This window comes from Anas acuta, chromosome 2, assembly GCF_963932015.1.
Source record: "Anas acuta chromosome 2, bAnaAcu1.1, whole genome shotgun sequence".
Lineage (NCBI taxonomy): Eukaryota > Metazoa > Chordata > Aves > Anseriformes > Anatidae > Anas > Anas acuta.
In genome coordinates, this window is record NC_088980.1 from 119,107,364 (window position 1) to 119,129,386 (window position 22,023).

General features: G+C 41.0%; 1 long non-coding RNA gene across 2 annotated transcripts; it reads right to left on the bottom strand.

Moving 5' to 3' along the window:
• Positions 1–638: 638 nt before the first annotated feature.
• Positions 639–21,831, bottom strand: LOC137851111 (uncharacterized). 2 transcript variants are annotated; one of them, XR_011093004.1, is made up of 4 exons: positions 21,607–21,831; positions 11,952–12,067; positions 7,843–9,867; positions 639–6,095 (listed from the first exon to the last, which is right to left on the bottom strand). It is a non-coding gene; the product is annotated as an uncharacterized lncRNA (long non-coding RNA). The 2 variants fall into 2 exon arrangements; XR_011093005.1 differs by lacking the exon at positions 21,607–21,831 and adding an exon at positions 20,525–20,699.
• Between the last annotated feature and the right edge of the window lie 192 nt (positions 21,832–22,023).

The window sequence follows — 22,023 nt, forward strand, 5'->3', positions numbered from 1 at the left end:
TTTTGGCACACATCCAGAGACTGGATGAGTCCAGAGACTCTTCTCGGAGAACTGGAACCAGGTGAGCCAATTAAAGGGGTTAGGGAGAACACAGGAACTCCATTTGGATCTTGTGAGCCTTTTGATATTATGAATGTGCAGGACAGGATGCAGTTCCATTTTTTGTTTTGTTTTGTTTTGTTTTGTTTGTTTGTTTGTTTTTTGTTTTGTTTTTTCCAAATCCACAACTGTCTCATGGGGAGAGAGAGCTACAGAGAGTTGTGGAGTTGCTGTTATCTGTCTCCCTTTGACACTTTTCATATATATATGCCTATATTTATACAGATCTTTCCTAGTCTATATGGTAAAACTTAAAAGACCCATCCAGAAAAGGGCCTCACTCTGCCTGGTGCCGAGTAGGAGGCATTGTCCTCGAGAGGTTCTTCTGTTACACAGTGTAATTTGGGACATAGTTCATACTTCATTTCTTATGGAAGTAGTCCCAGGTTTTCCACAGGAAGGACAGAAAATGAAATCAGTAAGTGTTCTGCAGAGACAAGTACCCATTAAAGTCACCCCATAGGACTGGATCATCTGAAGTCACGTTGCTTAAGTAAACACAATGAAGTAAAACCAACAGATGTGTTTATTATTATGTTTCCCACTGGCTTGAGAGGTACAACATGAGAAAGCTTCTAAAGCAGTAATTGGAAAAAAGAATCTATAAGGGGATAAAACAGAAAAAGAAAAAAGAAAATAAAAAATGGAAATCGTACAAGTCCAAAACTTTTTACTGTTACAATAACTGTGTACTCACTCAGGTGCAAATTCAGCCCTGGGTGGTCTGTGGGAAATAACTGGTCTTCCTTTCATTCCTGCTCACATGTCTGACACAGTGAAGCCGGCCAAAGTTTGTTGCATGCTGCATCCTTGCAGTCATAACATCTTTGTTCTGCTCTCCTGAGGCTCTGCTGAGCTGCTATGACCTCTTTGCTGTTGGCAGCCCAAGAAGCATGAAGATGCTTACAGATCAGGGAAAATAGGAGAATAACTCTCAAATAGCAGCGCTGAAGTGAGGAACCAGAACTAAAAGTGAGAGGGAAAAAGAGCAAGTCTGGGCAAGACTGAGAGAAACAAGGAAAAAAAGTTTGGACACCATTGCCAACAGAAGAGTTACTAGAGAGGAGATTTTGGCTAACATGTCCTGGTGATTTTAGAATCTTTTGTCCAGTTACTTGGCAAAGTAAATCCAAGAACAATACAACTGAAATTCTCTTTCTTAGAAGGGACATTTCTCATGGTGAACAAATAAAGACTGGATCCAAAACTTGTGAAACAATCAGCATTTCTTCAGGTTAAAAGAGACATTTTTTAACTCTTAGCAAAACCTGAATATATAAAGAGTGAATATTATGGGTACTTTAGACAACCTCTGTCTTGGTTGCTTACAGTAAAATAAATAAATAAATAAATAAATAAAAGGCTGGGTTTTTTAATTAGAAGAAATTCTCTGGTTTGCACAAGATTACCACTACATTCTGGAAAAGATCTATCAACAGAAGCACTGCTCCAGTAACCTGCCATCATCTAATTTTACACTTCATCCTTGCCTCTAGCTCTTCTTCTGATTTTGCAGGGTACAAAGCTAGGGCCCATTCACAGGTTCATTAAGCAGCATCAGGGACAGAAAGGTGACGGTCTGAGTAACTGCTTAGCAAAACAGCAATAATGCAGGGATTACTTCCCTTAAAGCTGAGAAAGTATTTGAGCTGGGTCTTGTGCACCCAGGTATGTATACCCACCTATTCTTAGAGATTAGTGCAGCAGACTTGATGACTGTAAAGATAATTTCTCCCCCATCCCGTCTTTTCCTCACTAAATCTACACAGGAAAACTGAGGGGGAATTCGCAAATACTGAAGTTTTCACTAGGAAAACTACATATGGAATTAATTACATCATTTGCCCACACACCCACAACTCTCTTCATAAATACTGTTTTCTAAACATAGTCTTTTGGTTCATGTTCATGAGATAATTAAATAAGCACATCCAGAGTTCATTTAGCAATCTCATGTCTGTTGTTCGTTCTCATAAACTTTGCATTTTCAGGCATAAACTGTACAACCTTTCTCCGGGTGACTGAGATGCAGAGCAGAAGTTGGTCTCAGCTCCACTCTTCACCTCATCATACCTTGTTCATACATCATTTTCCTCATCCTGGATCCACGGAGCAGCTGTCAAGACTGTTATCTGCTATGTATGAGCCAAGCATCTGCCCACCTAAAAACAGTTATCAGCTGGAACCAGGCAAGAGCTGCCCACTGGTTCCTCTGGTCCTGCTAACATCTGGATCTCAAATCATTCCCATATGCTGGAGCAGCCCTCCCTGCAGGGTCAGCGAAAAGCCTGAGCCGTGTTCGCAGCACTTGAAGCATCTTAAATGCTATCTGAGCCCAGTTCCATGGAGAGGGAGAGCACAAAAATACCTTAGATATGGAGGAAGAAAGCATTCTTTCAAGTGCTGCGTAGTATTCACGTCCACAGCAGCTGACCCTGAGGGCTATGGGAAGGAGTCTTTGTGAGAGGAGCAAGGAAGCAGTCATCAATAAGATATATTGCCCAAAGCTATTCATTAGTGTTGTCAAACTTTTTTTTTTCCTCTTGCAGTAGGCTTTCCCATTGTCTGCTGGTTTCCTGCTGAATTATTTGGTTACAAGCAAATAAGCAACATGTCTTTTAAAGGCTTTGGGGAAGAATGGCTCAATTTATTCCTTCACACAAGATCTTGATGAAACATCACAGACTAAGAGGTAGTTTTCATAAGAAGCTATTTTTTTAGAAAAAAATCTCCCTCCGTCCATTTATTACGGTGAATTTATATTAATTCTGTCAAATCCAATAGCTTTAATCTGGATTTATACCATTGTATCTGAGAGGAGAATTTAGCTCATATATATTAAATGACAATGAGTATGCAATATATACTTTGTATGCAAATGCATTTGCTCTCACTCTCATATGATGTTTATTTGCATATTATTATTTAAATCAAACAGACTGTTAGCATCAAAGTTACAAAGCTGGGCTCCTCTAAAACAGGGGGGAAAAAAAAAAAAAGGAAAAAAAAAAAAGAAAAAAAAGAAAAAAAAAAAAAGAAAAAAAGAAAGAAGCTGCCAGTTTGCTTCTTCATGCTTTTTGTGTTGACACAGTCTTTAACAATGTGATCACACATAATTTTGACACAGGAATACCTACCCTATGCAGTCTGCTTCTGGATACCTTAACAGATTCACTGTTCAGCCTTTATGCACTTTGATTTTGTTCAGCCTTTTGCACTGTTTATTTTGTTCTCACTAGTTCACTAGCTAAGGAGGGCCAAAAACAGAAAAACAATCCTGGAGAGGAAAACATCTTTGAAAAGACAAAGTCCTGAGGGAATTACTGGAACAGATACTGATTCTTTCTCTCTTTTCTCCATTGGTAGTCAGATGTACAGTCACTTACTTAATCCTTGTACGTGTAACATATCATGACAAAGCTCTACCTTTTTTAAAAAACTCCCTATTATTTATACAAGTTCAGTATTAGTCCCAAAATGACTTCCACTCTCTAGGTTTTCTCATTTTTCTCTGTACTCTTTGCTTTTTTTTGTTGCTCTTCACTTTTGTTTGTTTGTTTGTTTTTGTTCATTTGTTTGTTTTTTAGGTAAGTGGAACAATGGCTCCTTAAAAGTCATACAAATAGAGGTTATCATAAGATACACGGGCAAAAGAACACCATGGCAGGCTGCAAGGACTTTGGGTTTCTCAAGGGCTTTTGGAACATGACTAAGAAAGTTTAAACACAGCCTTGCAGATTCCTTGCTAAACTACACATGGTTGTCATTTGACTTCACTTTTTTTTTTTTTTTTTTTTTTTTTTTTTTTTCCCCGAAATACATTGGTCACTGTCACAAGTGGAATTTTTAAAAATCCTTTGTTATGATCCAAAAGGTCATTCAGATCTGTCAGGCCAAATTCTTGTGTCCTTAGTTGTGCTTTAAATTTTGTTGTTTTTCAAGAGTAAGAACTACTAAACAGTAACAAGAAGGTAAATCCTCATGCATTCCCATCCCAAGACCAATTCAGCCAGAGAAATCTGGTATGAAAGTGGAAGTCAAGTTGATGCAGCCCTTTGCAGCGCAACACATCAGAGCTCTCTGGTTGTTCTGATTATTTTCCTTTTGGGAAGTAGCACATGATATCAAAAATCTCCAGCTAGCATTTTGCCCTCCAGCACATTGGCTGAATGCTGACATACTTACTGGCAGGAATACATGAAAAATAGGACAAATGTTTCAAAGAAGGAATGCAGTGCAAGGTCCTGTTACCCAGCAACCATGTGTTTAAAAGGACATCTGGATATCATTGTCACTGAGAACTTGATGGCCTTCTAATTATCCATTGATGGAGAGGTCAGCAAGGTACCACAAGGCTTACAAAGAACTGCAAAAACAGCTATGAAAAACAAGTTAAAAAAAAATAGAAACTTAAAGAGGAATTTTCTAAAATCTCAATGTCATTTTGATTTCTGCTCTGTTTTCCATTTCAGACCTTCATGGAAATGGTTAACCTCTTTAATGGACTTTGGCAAAATTAAATTCAAAAGAGGAATATTAACATATGTACTTATTTGTTCTTATCTTGCCTTCAGGCCACAGGAGAGAGGGATCCATAGCAAACAGGCACATTAATATTTTCAAATGTTTTGATTCATCCAACTTTTGAATGTTGAGGAATAACTACATGTCAAGACAGCCATGCTTTGAAATTTTCCAGCTGTAACTACTAGTGGCTGCCCAGGGTCAAATTCTGAGGTGAAGTTTAAAGTGTGGTACAGTAAATCTTTTTTTTCTTTTTTTTTTTTTTTTTTCATTCAAGCTGCCTGAAGTATTCTTACACTGTATATGAAGAACCAGACTCTCATATCACACAGTTCAAAGGCAGAAGTATGAACAGGGGCCAATTAAACTTACATTTTCATCTTCTTCAAGTACTTTTGGTTTTCTTTATTATTGTGTATGGCAAGATACCAAACCTGATGATTGCTGTGGTCTTTTTTGGCTTTATAAAATGATTTGTTATGGTGCTACAATAGTACTTAGATGTCTCCCTGAAGAGCAAAAGTGATCCGCTGGTAGAGTCTGGGCAAACACACTGTAAGAGATTATTAAGTTTACTGTCTCATCACATGAGGTGAAAAAAAATGAGGCCAGAGACTTGCTTCAGGTCATCCAAGTGAGCTTCAAATTTAAGCCTTGAGTTAGAGTCTCTGTCAGTGCTTTTATTCACTGGGCTGCACCACTTACTCTTTTCTTATTATAAAGTAATCATGCTTGCCCCAGGGCTTCTAGGGCTTGAAATTCTTCCCCAGGATATCTGATGGTGGTAATAGCAATAGGTGCTGTAATCAGAGCCATTACAGAGAGGCAGGAGGAGGAAATTGCTGGGGAGAAGGTGACCTCAGACCCAGCACACCCTGAAATAACAACAAAGATAATGTAAGACTGTTACCCTTAGCTTCAAGATGTACGCATGTCCAATGAAAAGGGGCTCAGTACTCTTGGGTTGTCTAATCTGGAGAAAATGAGGCCAAGAGGCAACCTCACTGCTTTCTACAGCTTCCAGATGAGGCGAATTGGAGAGAGGGGTGACGGCCTCTGCTCCCAGGGAACTGAAAGGCAGGATGTGTGGGAACAGCAAAAAGCTGCACCAGGGGAGGTTCAGACAGGACATGAGGAAAAATTTCTTTACCATGAGGGTGAACAAACAGTGAAACAGACTTCCTAGAGACATGGTTGATGCCACATGTATGCAGTGTTCAAGAGACATTTCGATAATGACATAGATAGTGCTTTAACTTTTGGTTAGCCCTGAAGAGGTTAGGACACTCCAATGTGAACTCTTCTTAATGTTAGGGAAGAAAGAGAAGAATGGCTTGAGACACTGGAAATCTCCATCAGTTTTCGCTGTCCTTTCTGACAATCTAGACTGGTTCTGCTTCATTCTTCACCCTGCTTCATTCTGCTTCTTCATCCTGCTTCTTCAGTAGCTTCTTCAGCCACTATCAGAAGAGCTAGAGACACAATCCACAGAAAGAAAAGCATGACATACTGTGAACACTGTATGTAATCCCAGCCAGGTGATTGTGGTTAGAAAGCTTGAAGCCTAATGCAGGGGGCTATACAGTCCAGGATCCAGCTTTCAATCAACCATCTTTCCTGTGCTGCTCCTTCTTGGTCCCTCTCTGCCTCTGCTCCACGCGGGGTCCCTCCCATGGGATGCCGTCCTTCCCCAGCTGAGCCTGTGTGGGCTGCCCACAGGCAGCAGCTCTTCAAGCACTGCTCCCACACGGCTCCGTACCATGGGGTCCATCCCCCAGGAGCAAACTGCTCCAGCACGGGTCCCCCATGGGTGGCAGCTCCCCCCAGACCCCCTGCTCCTGCGTGGGCTCCTCTCCACAGGCTGCAGCTCCGGCCTGGGGCCTGCTCCTGCGGGGGCTCCCCATGGACCACAGCCTCCTCCAGGCCACATCCACCTGCTCCACCAGGGGCTCCTCCACCCATGGGGGGGCTGCAGCGTGGAGATCTGCTCCATGTGGGACCCATGGGCTGCAGGGGGACAGCCTGCTCCACCAGGGGCCTCTCCACAGGCCGCAGGGGAACTGCTTCTCCATGTCTGGAGCACCTCCTGCACTGACCTTGGTGTCTGCAGGGCTGGTTCTCACTATTCACTCTCCCAGCTGCTGCGCTGCAGCAGGTTTTTCTTTTCCTTTTCTTTAATATGGTCACACACAGGCACAAACAACATTGGCTTGGCTCTAGGCAGTGGCAGGCCCCTTTGGAGCCGGCTGAAACTGGCCCTTATTTTACATGGGGCAGCTGCTGGGCTCTGCCCACAGAGGCCACCCCTGCAGCCCCCCTGCAACCAAAACCTTGCCACATAAACCCAATACACAAGTCAACACCCTGTTTGCACACACTGTTTGTTAGTGCCAAACGAGCACATGATCTGATGCCCATGGAGATTGCCAAAAATTCAAGGAATAAGCAGAATAAGCAGTAATGAAAAACAGCAGGAAAACAGACTGTGGGAGCAGCTGAATTTTCCAGAAAGCACTCTGCCACCAGCATGGAGCTCCAACCCAAGAGGTGTGAACAAGCTGTTGTCCTGCAACATTTCTAGGTGCTCTCAGCTATTTGGGAAGGTGACAGCTTTTTGCCACTGGTGTGAAACACATTTCTTGCCTCCTTAGATAGAAGTGTTGCTCCATCTCCTTCAGTGTAAATAAACAAGATCCCTGTGATCTCACAGGCATCTTTTTTTTTTTTTTTTTTTTTTTTTTTTTGTAAAGCATGCTTCTGAAACCACTCCAAATGTCTTCTCCTTATATGTTCAGTCTACTATGGATAGGCAAGTGTATGCCACATAGTGTCTTAACTGTCAAAGAAAATATCTGCTGACAGTTTATGTTTGTTCTATAGAGGGTGGCTTTTTTTCTTACAATTTATCTGAGGCACAATTCAGATGAAATATGCACTAGACATTTCTAGATGAATCAGAAATATGTCTCCATATGGAGAAAGCCAGAATGGCAACACTCCTTCCTCTGTATGAAAAGAAACTTTCATCCCTACAGATCTACCCTTTTGAATAACAAGAGGTCTATATAACATATTGAAGCCTTTAAAGTGTCCAGTTTCTGAGCCTGCAGAACCAGTGACACGCTCAGTAGGCTGCTGGATTCTCAGCACTTCTCACAGTCATCATTCAACCCACCCCATTGGTGTTTTACCATTGTAAAAGCTTTTCTACCAACTTACTCATTTTGGAGAGTTCTTTTGTGATTCTTGCAACCATCATTCTTGGAACGTCTTGCGACTTTTCACTGATATCTGAATTTTGCAAGGCAAAAGGTTACTGTCTGCATGGGGTGAGCTGTCATCATAAGCCCGAAGAAAGGGCTTTAGATAGAAAGCTTAGGTGGTGCATAGTCCTTTCTTAACTCTCCGTGCAAGAGTGTGTTCTAACTTTTGACTTCTGTGATTAGCCAACAAAGCAATGCATGTTTTAGCTTGATCCACAGTGTTAAGTAGCCAATCCAAACCTAATTTTGCTTTGTCAAGTTAAGGGATACTGCATATCAATTAATAATTTTGGCTTTGCCTTGACATTTAATGTTCAAAAATGTTCACAGGAGCACAGCTTGGTTCAAACAAATGGAAAGGACTAAGAAAACACTGTCTGAATATGTTTAGTCCAGCTGCAACTCAAAATTCACTACCTGTAGTTTTCTAATGATATTTTCCTTTCTTTGCCATTCTCTGAGGTCAGAACTGGGGCATGCAATTAGAAGCAGCAGGGACTGCTTCTTACTTACATATTAACCTTTCCAGCACCCCATGCTCTCTCTTTTTACATTGCACACTAATGGGTTTCTGCTGATACTAACTGTCTGTTTTGGTAATTGGGCAAGACTTGAGTTCTAGAAGGAGGATGAGCATCTAATAAGTGACATCACCTAATATGACTGTTGAAAGAGTCCTCCTTACGAAAGGGAGCATTTTGAAAAGACAGATAATCAAAGAACTAACACAGCCCACCTGGAGATCATGTTATCCCCAACAAGCCAATCATTGTTTTGTTTAGCCTCCTTGAGACTAGGCTATAAATCCCTCTGGCTGTGCAGAACAGTGTTGCATAAAACTCTCCAAATATTGGTCACAATTTCACAGCGCCATGTAATGACCACACAGCCTAAGCATGCTTATGTTTCTGTCAGGACGTGAGTGCACCAGGAGGCATTAATGGCCTCGCCCAACATCTACACCCAACCCACATCCACTGGTCCAGGAGTCCCATTTCAGCTCAGGCCTAGTCTTGCCTCTGGCCCAGTGTCCTGGATGGACCTTGTACCTGTGTGGTTGCCTTGTTCAGTACTGCTTTTGATCTCTTTTCCTGCCGTTCCTGGCTGACTTTCCTGAATGCATCCTGGGCCTGGATTATCACTTGTGGGAGGGGGCTGTTGACCTATTACCAGCCCCTGACCCTGCCTACTGTGTTCCCATGCTGTAGGACAGTACCCTGGTCACTGAGAGCAATGTATGCACAAGGGTCACACTCGGCACCTGACTCCTACCTTGAGTGGTGGTTATCTATCTCCTAACCAGTGATGGATATCTATCTCTGTAGATAGCTAACAACCATCTTCATTACACCTAAAACCTGGGTCACACACCCAAGAAATGTAGTTGAAACTCCTGTATGCGTGGGGAGCACATCTAATGTTCACTGCCTTCTACCATTCCTGATGCTAGCAGTCTTGCTCTTTAAAACTTGCTCTCTCCCTTGTTCCTTTTCTGTCTAAGATGTTCATATTCTTCTGTACCTGATTTTATTTCTAATGATTTTTTTCTGCAAAGTCTCTGACTGGAAAGCTCCAGGGATAATAGACCAACCTCAGAAGAAATCTGTGGGAATACTGGGGGAAAACAGTTGATGAGATTTGTCATTTGTGCATCTAAGCCTCCTCCCCTACTCTGCATTATCCGAGTTGTTCAAAACATGTTGAAATGCAGTGATAAAATAATGCATTGTTATTCAAAGACACATATTCTACCCTATGGTACCTCCCTCTGGTCCAAAAGTATGAACATAAATCACGTTGCTGGTTACATTATCCCCAGGCACTGCAATCACACATTCATAAGATTCAAATCTACTGAAGTCATCAGCAGTCTTCGAGTTAACACATCCAAGATGGTCCAAGAAGCATTTTGCAGTACTTGGCTTTCTGGTTTTGCAACATAGTTTGGTCTTTTGGAAATGGGGGTCGGCAGAGAGAAGGCCTGGTTGAAGATAAAAAATTAGCATATTTTAGTATGCCTGAGCTGATTCTATATCAATTTGTACATCTTTTTCTGCATGCCCCTTTTCCATGTTTCAAACTTCACCTCCTGTCACTGACAAAGTCACCAGTATTCATTCTTAATACCACAGAATGTTACAGTTATGTAATATTTATAGCACACCTCCCTAAATCCTCTAAATTACCTAAAGTTTGCAAAAATTCAAGCTATGCATCAAGGACCAAGCACAACAGCTTTCATTTGTGGGAAAGAATGAGAAGTTTAACTCTCAGTTTCCTGGATTTGACAAGCTTAAACCTAACCCAGATTATTCTTTTAAATGCATTTCTGTGTACTCAGGGAAATAAACGAGCATTTGTCTCCATTGCATGCATATAAAAGCAACTTTAGTGTCTTTAGCCATCATAAAGCATAAACTGGAGATTCACTCCTGAACTGTTTTCTTCTTGTCTGGACAATTAGACCTCTGTAGCAGATGTATCAGCCTCTTTCCCTAGTGTATCCTAACAGTACTTGCTACATGGTGATTCAGTTTTCTAGTTGAGAAGCATTCGATAAACTAGCTTGAAAATCACCATAAAGTCTGAAAATGATCCTGACAGGAACCTTAAGAGTTCTATTCCTCTGCACAATAGGACTAATCCAGGCCCTTACAGATAGTTTTTCTTCTGCTTTATTCTTGAAGAGCTCAGTGCTGGCAATCCCACTTCCTACCTGGATATGCCAGAACATAGGTATTTACTCCCAGAAGAAAATTTTCATAATCTATAACCTAAGTTTCCCTTTTCTGTCTGATTCCCAGGGGTTATTGAGACAGTTAAGTCCCTTTTTCATTTTTATTTTTAGGCTATTATTTTGTCTTCTCCTTAATCTTTCTCTTTTAGGATAAACAAGTCCAAGTCCTTCAATGCTCACAGGTCATGTTTTCTGATCTCTTCTCATTTCAGCTGGTTTTCTCTGCACTATCTCAACTCATTCCACATATCAAATGCCGGCCATTTTCACTTAGATACAATGACAGCCCTGCTAAAACTTCCTGGTGCTAACCATCCTACTTGCCTAAGTCACAGAAGTGGGACAGATGGCACTAAGCAGAATGCTTTTTTTTTTTTTTCTTGCAGACACAGGCTAACAAAGCAATGTTTTTCCTGCTGACAGCATAGTTGACCCAAAGAGAGATTACAGTAGCAGAAACGTACAAGCTTCCTTCCTTCCTTCCTCACAGTTTTGGCCTATTCTAAGCCATTTTCTTTTATGTCTAGTTTAATACCGATATGCATTCCTGCTCATATATGCATTTATATACATGTATATATATTATACATATGAACACAAACACATGCCCCAATATATTTATGTGTACACAGTGTTATATATAAGCACACATGTATATACCCAGCAAGCAATTCTTCCTGCATTTGCCTTTGTTAAATGTGGAAGGAAGCACAATCTCACTTGTAGTAAATGTGCCTGTGCAGCACAGGACAGATGCTGCTAGTCAGCAGATTTTTGCCTGGAGGAAATTGGTGAAATTTTACACTAAAGGGCAGGGAACTTTACTGGACCTTTTGATGATCTCCTTCTGTAATGTCATAGAATCTTGTTAGCACAAAGACAATAAAGCAGGCTTGTTTAAATAACCCATTACAGTTCGTCTCTTATTCAGACCACATCACCAAATAAATGACTGCTGTGTCTGTTTTTTGATCAATCCTTCTTTGTCTTAGGCTGCCCCAGAGCTTTTCAGGATTAACTCCCAAAGAAATGAACTAGTTCCCGCTGAATGGACCCCACTGAATAGGGCACCAACCCAGAAAAATCACACACCTGACAGGGACTGAGAATTTGTTTCTTGTTGAATGTTACAAAAACCAAGATGTGGACATTTATATTAGTATTGAAATACATGTGAAGGGATTGGAAAATGTGCATATATAAACTATTCTTCTCTATGATATATGAAGGTGGGAAGTAGGTCTTGAGTGTGTTAAACATTTTCATTTCAGGTTTATCTCAGTTTTATGTGAATCAAGTCAAAAAGTGATTAGCTGAGTTGGGCTGACCTTAGCTGGAGAGTTTGGTATTGCTGAAGCTGCCTTCCTGCTTCCTCCTCCTCTTCCTCCTCCTTTCCATTCTCACCTCACTCTGACCTCCCAGGGAGCTGATTCAACTCATTAAACTAGAGGGAAAAAACAAACAAACAAACAAACAAACAAACAAATAGAGGAAAAAAATAGAGGTTTAAAAAAAAAAAAAAAAGGTTTTGCTGGCTTAGTGAGCTGCACATGATCACCCTGGGGTGAATCAACACCAGCACAGCAGGCAGTGGTGGGGTTGGGGTGAAGCTAGAACAAGGGCAGAGGGATTGGGAATGAGACATTTTACTTTTCTCACAGAAGACCCCCCCTTCAGCCCCTTTGCTACCAAAACTTTGCCATGTAAACCCAATACACTGCTAAAAAGAAAAATTGCCTTAAAAACAGGATATGGACTCAACCCTTTAGTAACCTTTAACAAATGTGGTCAGTTATATTTATTGTATGTTCCTATCTATTGGAAAAAAAAGTATTTACTTATATGCAGAAATAGCTGTTGAAACCCACAGGTAATAACCCAGAATATTATTCATTTGTGAAGGCAAGCAAATCTTTACTGTTATATTTAGACATACAAGACTAAAACCTTAAATTTTCATTGAAGTCAGAAAAGCATCTGGAAATAAATTTGCCTGCTTAACTTCTGTGGACTTTTCAGGCCTATGTGGTACCTTGCTTGGATAAGTGAGAATCATATCTCTTGAAGTCTGTGAAATTATTCTGTCAAGAAAGAGGTAAAAATTGGGCCAAAATCTTTGAGAAAGTGGCAATCTCCTGCTACTGGAAACTATCTGACATTATAACAAAAAGCTTGCCGGTATTTGTGTGTCTGCATGTGTGTGTCCAGAACTTCTAATTTTTGTTAGATTATTGGTATGAAAACAATTGAAACTCATGTGACAGAGAAACAGAAGCTGTTTGTGGACTTTGCACATGGTGGGTGGACAAGAATCTCATTTGCACTCATTTTCCTGATCCAAACATGGGAATTACCAGCACAGAGTGGCTGTGACTTCCCCATCAGCATTGCTCTGAGTCAGCTCTTTTTAGGGAGGATGTCACCAGCTATGGGCCATTCATTTAAATTTCATTCAAACCATATCCAGACTTCTCCAAGGACTGAAGTGTAGCATGTCCATATTCAGATTCTAGCTGTGACTCTGCTGTGCTCAGTCTTAATGTTGCCACTGATTTTAATAGTGCCACATATCACCTGAAAATTTGAATGGAAGTCAGAGCATACAACCCCCTCCTTTCTGGGCTTTCCTGCATGAACAGGTCCCACTCCAGTGTACAGAACCACACCACTCCCAGTCAATGGTTAAAATTATCACCATCCCCTGTAACATGAACATATCATTTAGTGTGTCAATTTGTTGTGTCTTTTAAGGAATCTTCACTCCCTGGTGCAAAAATGGTAGTATCTTTAAAGCTCAGCTTTATTTTAGCCCATCACAGTAGTGACTTTTTTGTCTTTTCATAGGACCAAGGCAACAGCAAAAGAGAAGATGAATCAGCACTCTGCTGCTGATATCAGCAGAATCATGGTTCAAAAATGTGAGGCTGGGCAGCAAAACCATTCCTCTTCTTGCATTCCAGGGAGCAAGTTGATTTTCCTCTCCTCCTCAGTGTATAATCTGACAGCAGTGGAGAGAATTGATACTCTGAGCAGCCAGACTGATAGGGCTGATATAGAGAGACTGCCTGACCTTTTTCCCATCATTGAGCCACAGCTGCACTGAATCTTGGCTGAGGTTCTGGCAGAGTCCCATCTGTTCTTTCAACATGCACTTATTTTCCATGTTCCTTGAATTTATGTATTGAAAACCCCATAATATCATGTAAAATATTTTTTCCCCCTTTTCATTTTCCAGCATGGAAATGGGAAGTTAAAAGCTTTGCAGACTTGCAAAAAGTGTCTCAAGAGATGCCAGCACTTAGAAGAGGGCAGTTTTCAAGTCCTGATCCTATACAAGAGCTGGATTTACAAGACGCATGAGGACTGCAGATAGAGACAAAGGTCTGAGCCCTTCTGTCTAAGAGGTCTTGCACTGGTACCTCACTGGCTTAATGGAGAGCTGTGAGCCCTATGAGCTCTTCTGGTTGCTCTCTTCATCCCGCATAAACCTAAGGGAGCTAATGTAGGGGAAATGTCTGGCTACATTAATGCTATGTGATAGTCTATTTCATCTGTTCAGAATCAGTGAATGTAAAAGAAGTCTTCTCTACAGAGGGAAGTTCTTCCAGGACTCTTCAGTGAGTCAACCTGCTCCTCAAAGCACATCTCATTCCTCTGCCCTTAAACTGTAAAGCCTGTGCTGATATTTGTCATTTCAGGATGATGGGCACCCGTATTACTGAAGGGATGTAAGGACACCTTCACATACAAAGCAGTGTAACAGCACATGCCCATAGAGCCACCAGGAGACAAAAGAGCAGTGCATTAAGTCCTTTTAAGATAATGTCCTCTTCATGAGGTGCTGCCCTGGATGAAGGTAGCCACTCAAGCACTGGTATCACAGAGTTGTTATCCTTGCACCTCTGTGGAGTTCAGGGACCACCTACTCATTCAGTGGTCTAGAGTGAGCAGGATGCTCAGTGCTTTTCACACAGTTAAAAACAAACTTCAGTTTATGTTTGTCAACTTCATAACGTCACACATAGTTCCTCTGTGGTCTGTGTCTTGCTGCTTTACATCATGCGACATAACTCTGCACAAGTAAAATGAGAACGCTTATTACAGGTTTTAAAACAGAAGCATTGTGAAAAGCATTTTGTACCGCACTGATATCTCAGACCTGGAAAATAATGTATTTTTTAGAGGTCTGTTGTGGGAACACTCGGCTAACAGCCCTCAGGACTTGCTGGCATGTTTGGAAAGAAGGGGCAGGCTGGCTGGTCTTCTGCAGAGTCAGTGATATATAACAGCCCTGCACAAAGCTAGCATCAACATACACAGTGCTGTCAGTTTTTATGCTGATGTGAAACTTCTTTGCCGGGATCGGCACTTGGTGCAATTACGTTCAGCGTAAGTCAATTGCTGAATCCTTTTTTCCTACAGCAAACAAGTACTTATCTAAGTATTGGAGTCTTCCTTCCTTTTATGTAAACCAGCTTGAACCCACCAAATTTAAAACAATGAAGAAGCAAAACACTTCTTGGAAACATATTTTCACAAATTACACTGTGGGGCATAAAAATGCCTTTACCAAAACATGTACAAACTACATTTTTCAGGGAAACTTTCTGGCTTCTAACTGTTATTGCTCTCTCTGGGGCATCTGTCCTTTAGTTTATACCTGCATCTGTCTTAGAGATATGATCCTAACATACTGTTAACATTGTTCACTCCTACATAGTCTGTATGAAATCCTACTCTCTGCAAAATCAATGGCAAAACATCCTTCAGTGCAGCCAAAATTTCTTTCCGTAATTATAACTGCAGTTTATTCCCCGTCTCTGGTGTAAGTTTCTCTCTGCATGACGCTGGCATACTCCTTCCATCTGGCTCCTAACATATTAAATTTCCTACTTGTTTTTACAAATGTATAGCCAATGGTTTCCAGAACTTCATTCCTAGATCACCGACTTGCACACAATTTGTCAAAACTTAGTTAAAATATTCAGTGTCCCCACTGGCCTAAGGATGATAAATGGGATGTCTGTTCCTAATATTTCTTTCCTTAGGAAGCTCTAGAAACTCCGTTTATGTGAACTGAAATCCACTATCAGAGACTTACCAAGAGAAACTTGCCTGGTAAGTGATACTTCTGTGCATTTGCTGATGTAGTCAATTCAAGTAATAACCTAATATCCATGTGCTGGCGCTGCCTCAAAATATTTCCCTACTCTTTTCCCATGTATGACTGGCTATGGAATCTGGATGCAGCATTGACATGAATGTTACAGCTGTTTTTTCTACATATCTGGCAGAGACACATTTAATCATTGCTGATTAAAACTATAAGCCAACCAATGATTATCTCTAACTGCACCCCAAGCATAACAGGCTGTGTTTTTGACATACCCCTGCTACTTGTCATGCAGATACTGCATGGCCCTAGCTTTTTGCTCAGCAGAAGCAATTATAAAGGCAGATAGCCTAAAGACTCCTTTGGCTGCTTCCCTGTGCCTGCTTACGAGCATTACAGCATGCTGCTAAAAGAATGACACTTGAATGATACCATAGCAGTGAATAACATTTTCTTTATCTCCATTACAGTCCTGCTGTAAGGAAGTTTTAAAGGGAAAAAAAAAAAAATCTTATGATGTGATTCGCTGGATTCAGACTGGAATTTGTGCCACCAGCTCTCTAGCTTCATTCCTTCATGCTTCATCTGCCCAATTATCAAATCCCCTGTTGTACAAAGACACAATTCAGCTGTTCTAAGGGCTTAACTGTGCCCTCAGATAGAGGGATGTGCAGTACTCTGCATCTTACAGAATCAAAATGCACAGCAGCCAGTTTTCAGTGGGTACACAGAAATAAACACATCTGAAATAAGCAAGTAAACATGATCCTAAAGATCATTTAAGGAGACAAACATGCACTCAGATGCAGTGAACTGCTGACCTCTTCAAACCAGTTAAGATAGACCAGAACACTACTGAACATGAAGGCTGGGAAAACAGATGCTCTGATTTACTCGTGCTGTCCTCCGTGAGTAGATATTCTGTATGTGCAAGTTCACTGCAAACTAGGCTTTTATCCAACTTGCTGAATATCTGACACTCTCTTTCATTTTGGGTAACCAGCTATTCCCTTTCCTCAAAAAGATTTATGTCATGGCCTTACTACCACATCAACTATCTCCCTGTCTGTCAGCTCATCTCCCTGATTAGCAGTCACTTCTAAGAAAATCTCCATGATCTAAGATGTTTTATGTGTGCTTGCAGCTTTTATATCACTTACACTTAACAAATGAGGATTCTTTTCCATGCTGGAGTGACCAACGTGCTGACTCTGAAAAAACGTTTAAAGAGAAATACTACACATAAAGAGGATGCGGGCAGAGCTCCATTCCAGAATGATGCACCAAAATCTGCTTTTGACCAGTGATGAGCCATGGCTTTGTTCACTCTTTCCAGAGGTTTATGGCACATAGCACTTTTTTTTCTATGCAAAATAATAGAGGTCTCATTAGAAACCACATCACTCGCAGAAATTTGATTGAGGTCAGTCAAAGGATATTTCTGGTCTTCAGAAAGGAACTGTTTAAGTCCAACTCCTTCCTTCCATCACAGAGACCCAAATATTAAAACCAGCGTTAGCTGACACCCATGGTAGATCACTCGATAGCCAAGGGCTGAGTGACAGCTAAGAACGAGTGGTTATCTGTCCCCATTGGCACCCTCTCCAAAGGAGGACTTCAGCTGCCATGGTGTTGCCTCTGTAGGCAGGCATGTTTGCCAGGTTTCCAGTGAATAGCACATTTTGCAGTTTCCAAGGATGTTTTCCACCCCGTCTCCTTTAGACACCTGCAATTCTGAGAAAAAATTAGATGTCTTCTCTCCTCAGGCTTGCCAGTGAAAGGAGACAGAAGCCTCCAGGGAACCATTCAGAGCATTTTCATTACATTTCTGGAACAGCCTGTAACAGGCAATGTGTCTGCCCCTCTGCCACATGCACATATTCCCCCTGAAGGAACTAACCATGGAGAAAAAGCTTATGAATTGTAAAGGTGGGAACATTTTGCCATCAACAAGTTATGGGTGTACTTCATTCCTCAGAGTTTGTTCAGCACTTGGAATTACTTTACCCTATAAAACATTATAAAAAACAAGAGTTAAGAAATGAGGACAAACAGATTCAAAACCTTCCTCTCCCTAATGAAATTGTTAGACATTTGTAGCATGTTCAGCTGGGTAGTGCATCAGCAGACCTACTCTTTGAAAACAGCCTTTATTTTTACTGACAGGCTGAGCTGTCAAAATTCATTACGCATACAGGTAAAATCGAAATGCAAATCTCTGCAGGAATGAATACGTATGCAGCCAAGGTGCTGCTTTGCTATGATTACTACTCAAAAATATGCCAGATATGAGTTCATGGAAAAGTTCCTGTTAAAAAAAAATAAATGAAAAATAATGGACATGTGGCATTGAAGCCTTCTTGAAAGGTTGCATGAAAGACTTTATCACTTCAGAAGCACTGAGTTTTCCCTTGGAGCATAGCGAGAGGTTGGCAGGCTCCTGAGAGAATATATAAAATGGGGACGTTCATTTTTCATTCTCAGTAAAATATTGATGAAGCACCTTTGTCAAAATCTATTTGGCAAACAGTGTGGTGTATCTCAAATTGCTGTATTTTATGTTTCTGGACATGAAGAGCATCATGTTTCAAGATGCTCCAAAATAATAGTTGTAGTGAAACAAGAATATTGAATTTTGGTTTATTACAATACAGTAGGTAATAAAACTGTCAGTGTTACATTTAGACAATTGCACAGAGTGGAGTAAATACTCATAAAGGTCAGTGTTTTCCAAACTCTGTTTTAGATGCTCACCAACCATTTTCTGCTTTTACCACAGTTTTTGGCACCCTTGTCATAAAAATCATTGTATTGAAAACAGCTGCAGACTTATCAAATATTAGCCTGTATCTTCTGTTCGTATTAGTAGGACTCCGTAGGTCAGTTTCCCAGACAAAGATTAAGGAATCTTTTGGGAAAAAAATAATAATAATAATAATAAATAAAATAAAATAAAATAAAATAAAATAAAATAAAATAAAATAAAATAAAATAAAATAAAATAAAATAAAATAAAATAAAATAAAATAAAATAATAAAATAAAAGTCCTGGGTCACATCAAAGTGGTTTGAGTATACTTATGATTTAATTGTACCTTCATTTGATGAACACAAGCTGGGTGAGTAGAACACAGAGGTGATTCCCCTCTCTCTGAAGGACAGAAAGCAGAGCAGGGGAATAAATAAACAAATAAATGTAATTATGACTTCTGAGATGCCCAGATAAACTGGAAATCCATCTATACCCCCATGCAGCACTGCCACCATAAATACAGATGGATGGATGGTTATATGCCACCATGTATGTACAGATATGTCTTGCTGCCCTCACTGCATTTCACTGCTAAAAAAGAAGACAAAGGGAACAGCTTCCCACCTTCAGACCAGCCTTTACATGCTCACAGGCTTCAGTCCCGCTGTGAGCTGAGGAAACCCTACAGCTGGCTGGTTTAGTGAGCCGTCTGCCTGCCAGTCTCAGGCCTTTCTGCCATTATTCTCTCTTTCACTCGAGGATCAGGCACAGCAAGTCCCAGGGACTCCTGCACCAGAGCCCTTTGTGCAAGCCTCACCTCAGACCTGCTCACAGGTCGCTGTGAGCCCACCGTCCACCAGGGAAGTCATATGGTCCAATTTGGGCCCCTGCCTGGGAGGCAAAAGCAGGGTGAATAGGAGAATGGGAACTTGTTTCTTCGCAATTAGGTATTTGTCTGAGGAGTAGCCCTGTTTGTGAGAACAACCGTGAATGGCGAATAAAAGGTGGTACGAACACGATCGTGCTGAACAGCTGGTCAGAGGGGGAACAAATGTTGCTGAATACTCATTTTCGGTATTCTTCTAGCCCTGGATTTTCTTTTCTTCCCTCGAATATGGTCTCTACTTGAGTGGCTTAGCAAAATAAAGACAGATGGCAATGGATTATCTCTAACACTTCATTAATTGCAGTGCAGCCATTACAGTATTTCTAAAGCACTCACTAGAGCTTTGCCTGGCGATTTCCTTTTAACTGAGCTGCATGCCACTTTGTGAGTAGGGACCCAGTAAGACATTGTGACTTATTAATTAAGAATGCCTATATTAGTTATAACAGCACATAAATACATTACCAAATTTCATGGCTGAATATATTACATATTTAGGAGAACTTCTCCAATGTAAAAGAGAAGAAGTTACAACTTCTTGCAGAGGCAAGGCTGCCTTTGATTGCCTTGCAGTCATGGCATAAATAAAGAACAGAGCCAAGCCAGATTTTAGAGCCTAATTCACTCTGATGTCATTCAGCTTTCAAAATTAGGAACCTAATTTCCTTTTTCAAAATTGGCTTAGGCACATACAGCCAAACTGAGAGATGATTCAAAGCCTAAAGATGCAGATAACACACAGTGAAATTACTAATGCGACCAGCTACTTAGTCTTAATGACCCCAAAGGCTATCTGGAAATCTCTTGGATATATTTCCTTCTGTTTATAAAAATGTGATTCATCCAATCCTGGAATAGAAGTAATAACAGGTGACTTAGGTAGCCCATTACCCTCATACCTGAGGATAAGTGACAGCACACGTCTCATTTCTTTAATTCTCTTTTAGATAAGCAGTAGGTTGAAATACACCTGAAGAAAATAGCTGTTGAACTATTTTGAATTATTTTGTTTAAGAAAACAGAGGTAATGTGCATAAAGGACTCTATTCATAAAAGATAGAGAGCAGTTAAAGGTAGTTACTGGTAAGTAGTTATAACTTTTTCCTTTTTTTTTTTTTTTTTTCGTAAAAAACACAAGGCATTCACATACCTTATCACTGCATGTCAGATGGGAGTTTCGCAACACCGAAATTCACAGTGCAATAGAGTTGACAAAGTTCAGAGGCATTTGTCCAGTGGGAAGCTGGCTTTCCCCAGCAGCTGTGCAGCGAGTTTGGCTTGCAGGCCCAAGGAGAAGATAGCTGCAGCAGTCAGAGGAATGACAGCCATGCCTTGCATGGGCGTATTTGAGCAGAAAGGAATTGGAGAAAGGAGAGAGCAAGTAAGAGATAACATAGGATCATTAATATGAAATGTTTCTGAGGAGGAGGCTCCCCTCCAGGTACAGCCTGGTCCTCAAGGAGAGCCTGGTGGCCTGGGCCAGCTAGAGGCACTCCCAGGGTCCAGAACCACACACACCTTGTCCTTAGAGCTCACACTGCCAAAACCTGCCCTGGTGTCCAAATCTCCTTCCCCAGGCTTTCACAGGCAGCAGATCCCATGCCTTAGTTGTTGTAAGCTTCCAGACCCCACAGGCAGTACATTGCCAGCAGAATGCTCTCCCCAACCCCTTTCTAGAAGGAGCAGCAGCTCTCTGCCAAATTTTTCTCTAAACAAATTTCCACCTCTTCCCTCCTTGTAAGAGGTGGCCCCAGTCCATCAGACTCAACATAGGGTAAAAAGAAACTCTTCATCCCAACAAGTGGGATCCTTGGGTTAAGAGATTAATAAAACGTCCCTACAGCAGAGAGGGGATATTACCTCTCTGTGTGATACAACCACATCCATTGCTGGAACTGTCCAATTCTGGTGTCACAGAGAAAATGGCAAACAGAATGAGCTTTAGAAAGAGCAACAAGAATAATCTGTGCTCTGGGAAGTCTCACTTAGATACCAAAATCCGAGGTACTCAGCCATAATTCGGCTAAGCAGTAATTCAGTCACAGTCTAATAGTGCCAACATGGGAAAAAAGATTAGTGACTGGGGCTGGCTCTTAAATTTTTCAAGGAGAGAAGAAAACAGAAGAAAGGGGAAAAAAAGAAGAAGAAAAGCAGATGAAATAGAAGCAGAAGCTAAACAAAATCAAACCAGAAATAGCACATTCCTAGCAGCAAGGGTGGATAATTACTCACTGGAACAGTTTGCCCCTGAGTGTGGAGACATTAAGTCCTTAAATCAAGACTGGATCTATTCTCCTCTATCCAAACAGAAGTTCTGGCCTTAATGCAGAACTCACAGAGTGATTTTTTTTCTTCTTTTTTTCTTTTTTTTTTCCTTTTTTTTTTTTTTTTCTGACGTGCATCACCCTGAATGTCAGACCACATGATCTTCGCATTTTGTTCTGCACCGTCAGTCTGTTTATGGACTATATGATCTTCATATCCCAGTTTGGTAAAAAAATGCATGCGATGCTATGTTGATTTTTTTGTGCTGCTTCTGTTATTGTTTATTAAGAGGGTTCTCGAGTGCCAGGCTCTGCTCAGGTTTTCCCCAGCTCTGTTGGAAGGGGCAACACAGCTGTGCCTCCAAGAGGGTGATGCAAAGCCCCC